General features: G+C 30.9%; 1 non-coding gene across 1 annotated transcript; it reads left to right on the forward strand.

The window, feature by feature from the left end:
- Positions 1 to 619: 619 nt before the first annotated feature.
- LOC118602351 lies at positions 620 to 746 on the forward strand. Its single transcript, XR_004950690.1, has one exon. It is a non-coding gene; the product is annotated as a small nucleolar RNA SNORA25 (small nucleolar RNA).
- Positions 747 to 4,811: the final 4,065 nt, after the last annotated feature.

Raw genomic sequence — 4,811 nt, forward strand, 5'->3', positions numbered from 1 at the left:
AAAATTTTCAATATCATTACTATACATTTTACATGAAACTAGAAATTTCAAGTTACATTAGCATTGTACAGTTTTTCACTATTTTGGCGGGGAAACTAAAGTATGCTTTGCTAGGTAAATATTTCCAAACTTATTGATGTGATCAAGATAGTAAGACTATGAACACAATACACTTTAGGAAATACTATGATAGAAAGTTTAGGGTGGACCCTGACAGCATGAGATACTCTTGTAAAAGAGCAGGGATTTTTAGTACAGTTCCTTATTTTTCTACTGCTTTAACTATAATATAATACACAGAGTTTGTAGAATTTTATTTTAATTTTAGTATCTTTTTTAACACAGTAAGTCTGTGTGGCATGGGAAATTAATCATATTAATATTCAGAAAAGCCAGGTTTTCTTGTTGGTTCTGTTATGCAAATGATTTGAACAAGTTGTTTAATTATTCTTTCTATTAGCTCTATCATTACAATCCTTCATTAATTACTCTAAGCTCACAGAGTTGAAAACTAGATAAAGCCACTAATTTATTTATTCATTCATTTACTTCTTTATTTCTTTGACTGTTACTGTATGAGAGTCATTGCTAAATAATGAACATAAATGAAAAAAAAAATAGATCATTTCAAAGAGAGCTTGTGGGACAAAAACCAGTAGCTCTTAACACTGTGATCAAAGGTTAAAGTTCTTCATAGGATATTATAGTCACTCAATAGTGTTATACTTTCTTGAGAAGATATGATTTAGCTACATATCAATAATGTTAGAAAGTAAATAAATGTCTCCCAAGTTAAAAAGAAAAAAAAAAGTAAAGAAGAAAAAAATGGCATTTCAATTTCTGGTCTCATGAAGTCTGAAGTAAGGCAGATATTAGTAAAATAATTCGTTAATTTTTATTTAATAATTACACAAATAAAGATTTAATTTTGGTAAGATCTAAGTAGAAAAGAAATGCAGTATTACTGGAGAGAATGTAATAGAGACTTCAGCCTAAGTCAGGCAAAATTGCTTTAGGCATTAACATTTCTATAGCACATGACCCTTTATATCATTTAAGGACTTAGATGTATGTCTATATATGAAAATATAAAATCCATAAAGATAGAATTTCAGTATTTTGTTCACCGCTCATCTCCAAATGCCTAAAATGGATGGATCGTTTGAAGCAGCATAGTTTTTAATATATTGGTAATTTGACTGATGAATTTCTTCAATTATCACATTGTGATACATAATAGAAAGTCACATTTTTTTAAATTCTCAGTTTTTAAGAAACTTCAGACACAAGAAATATAACTTTAATTCATTCATTTAACATCGCTTCAACATTTATTGAGTACCTACTGTTGCCAAACACTGTGTTACTAAAAGGAAAATAAAATCTGTTTTCTTCTGTATAAGGAGAACATTTCACTTCTGACACCAAATGCTCAGTTGTCCATACCAACCAAGGCTCTAACACTCCAGACATCAATTGGATGTCCTACAATTCAATTATGGCACTAACTACCTGGAATTGGAACAGATCTCATAGGTTAAAGGCTCAGTTCCACAAGACTAGATCCCATTTTAGATACCAGTCACAAAAAGTGGACCCCTGTGTTACCCACATTTTTGTCTGACATGCTACAAATTAGGAGTTCCCATGAGTCCCTCCTCGTTTCTGTAAAAGAATAAGTGGTGTAATGTGTTTAATAAATGCTGCCATTGATTGGCTGTCTGAAAAGAACTCAAACTTTAATTTGAGTTGCTTTTATTATCTCTGATTATCTTTACAACCCTGAAAGAAAGATGTCATTTCTATTTAATTATAGAAACTGATGACTCACTAGTTTAAGCTGAGTATCCATGCCACACTTGATAAAACTGGTAATTTAAACTGGCTGCCTATTTCTTGATTTTTCTTTAGACTCCATTTACCCAAATGTTATCTGGAAGTGAGTTGCTTATTTTCCAAGTATTTTGGGATTTTCCAGCTATTTTTCAGCTGTTGATTTTTAGTTTAATTCTGTTGTGGTCTGAGAGCATTCTTTGTATTATTTCTATTTTTAAAACTTGTTAAAATGTGTTTTAAGCCTCAAAATGTGGTCAGTCTTGGTGAAAATTTTATATGAACTAGAGAAGAATGTGTATTCTGCTGATGTTGGGTAAAATGTTCTATAAATGTCAATTAGGTCCAGTTGATGGATAGTGCTGTTGTGTTCAACTATATCCTTACTGACTTTCTGCCTCCTGAATCTGTCAGTTACTGAGAGAAAGGTGTTGAAATCTTCAATGATAATAGTGGATTTGACTATTTCTCTTTGCTGTTTGCATTAGTTTGCTAGGGTTACCATGACAAAGTACCACAGACTGGGTGGCTTAAACAATAGAAATACATTTTCTCACAATTCTGGAGTCTAGCAGCCTAAGATCAAAGTGTCAGAAAGTTTGTTTTTTTCTCAAGATATTTCTTTGACTCACAGTTGGTTATTTTCCTGTAATCTCACATGGTTTTTCCTCTGTGTGTATCTGTGTCCTAATCTCCTTTTCTTATGGTGACACCAGTCTTATTAGATTAGGACACACATAAATGACCTCCTTAATCTTAACCCTAAACCCTAACCCTTATCTTCAAATGCTGTCATTTTCTAAAACACTGGGGTTTAGAACTTCAAAAGATAAATTTCGAGAGGACTCATTTCAGACCACAACATAATTCTATCAGTTTTTCCCTCACTTACTTTAATGCTCTGTTGCTAGATGCGTACACATTAAGGATTGGGATGTCTTGAAGAATTGACCTTTTTAAAATTATGTAATATCTCTTTTGCCCTGATAATTTTTATTTTTCTGAAGTCTCTCTGCTTTGTCTGAATTAATATAGCTAACTCTAACTTTCTTATGATTAATGTTAGAATGGTATATGTTTCTCTGTCTCTTTACTTTTAATATGTCTATGTCTTTATATTTAAAATGAGTATTCTATAGAGTACATATAATTGGATCTTGTTTTTTTTTGTCTACTATCTGTCGTTTAATTGGTGAATTTAGACCATTCACAGTTAAGTGAGTGTTGATTTATTGGATTTACCTCCCATGTTTGCAACTGTTTTTTACCCATTGCTCATTTTCTTTTTTTAAATCTCTCTTTTTTTGATTTTCTTTCTTTTTCTCCTGTTTTAACTGAATATTTTATATGATTGTATTTTCTCCCTTCTCTTTGTACATCATCATACTTCTTTTAAAAATAATTTTAATAATTGCCCTAAATTTTGCAATGTAGGTCTACAACTAATCTAAATCAACTTTCAAATAACAATATATTACATCACATGTATTTTAGGTAACTTATAATTGAATATTCCTAATTGTTTTTTCCCATACCTTACTTAATTGATGTTACTATTTCACTTATCCATAAGCTATAATTGCCTTATGTATTGTTATTGTTTTGACATTACCTACTAGAACTATTAAAAATAAGAAAAAAATTCAAATCTTACTTTTTTATAGCTTCTTTAATGTACTTTATGCAGATATGAGTTTCTGACATTATTTTCTTTCTCTATTAAGAACTTATTTTAATATTTCTTATAAGATGAATCTACTGGCAACAAATTCTAGCATTTTTAGCCTTTTTTAATCCTTCAACTTTGAAAGATAATTTCACTGGATATTTTTCTTCAACACTTTAAATAGTTTACTCCACTCCTCGCTTGCATGACTTTTGAAAAGAATTCCAACATAATTATTATCCTTTTTTGTCTATAGGTAAGATTCCACCACCACTGACTTCCTTTAAGATTTTTCTCTTCATCTTTGGTTTTTCTGTAGTTTTATTATGATATGTTCAAGTATAGATATTTTGTTACTTAATCCTTCTTTGCTCTGTGTTCCTGGATTAGTGGTTTAACATTTATCATCGGTTTTAGAAAATTCTAGTCATTCTTACTGCACATATTTCTACTGCTTCATTCTTTATTCTATCTTCTCCTTTTAGTATTTCTATTATATGTATGTCACACATTTTCTAATTGTCCTCACACTCCTTGAATATCCTATACTCTGTTTCTTATTTTTATTTTTTTTTTTGCTTTCAGTTTTGGAAGCTTTTATTCATATATCTTCAAACTCACTGATTCTTTTCTGAGCTATGTCTAGTCTACTACGGTGTCAATCAAAGTTGTTCATTTATTTTACAATGTTTTATTTCTAGGATTTTTTAATTCATTCTCAGAATTTCCCTTATTCTTCCCATACTGAATAGCTATTCTTGAATACTATTCACTTTTTTCAATAGAGAACACAGCATATTATCATAGTTATTTTAAATCCCAAGTCTGCCATATATCAGTGTGGTTCCATTGCTTGCTTTGTCTTTTCTGACTGTGTTTTTCTTGGATTTTAGCATACCTTGTAATTTTTTTGTCGAAAGCTAGATATAATGTACTCATTAATAGAAAAAGATAAATAGGCCTTTAGTGTAAGGTTTTATATTTACCTAGTAGGAGTTAGACTGTGTTTAATAATTGGTGTAGCCATAGTTGTCAGAGCCCTCAATTTCCTCTAGTGTCTTTATTATGTCTCCACTGTTGCCTTTGGGCTTCTCTAGAAACTTATTTTAAAAACAGTCTGTTTCTACTAGCTCACCCATCTGGGTTCCATTATTATACTGGAGTCATGTTGATAAGGTGATAAAGTATTGGGGAAGGGAAGTATTCTATAATCACATGATTAAATCTTAGTTTTTTAATAGGCAAGAGTCCCTGGACTATGGCCTTCAGATGAGTTTCTTAGCACCCCCCACCCCCACTCCCGCCATATGTG

Source organism: Rousettus aegyptiacus, unplaced genomic scaffold (assembly GCF_014176215.1).
Source record: "Rousettus aegyptiacus isolate mRouAeg1 unplaced genomic scaffold, mRouAeg1.p scaffold_m13_p_4, whole genome shotgun sequence".
Taxonomy (NCBI): domain Eukaryota; kingdom Metazoa; phylum Chordata; class Mammalia; order Chiroptera; family Pteropodidae; genus Rousettus; species Rousettus aegyptiacus.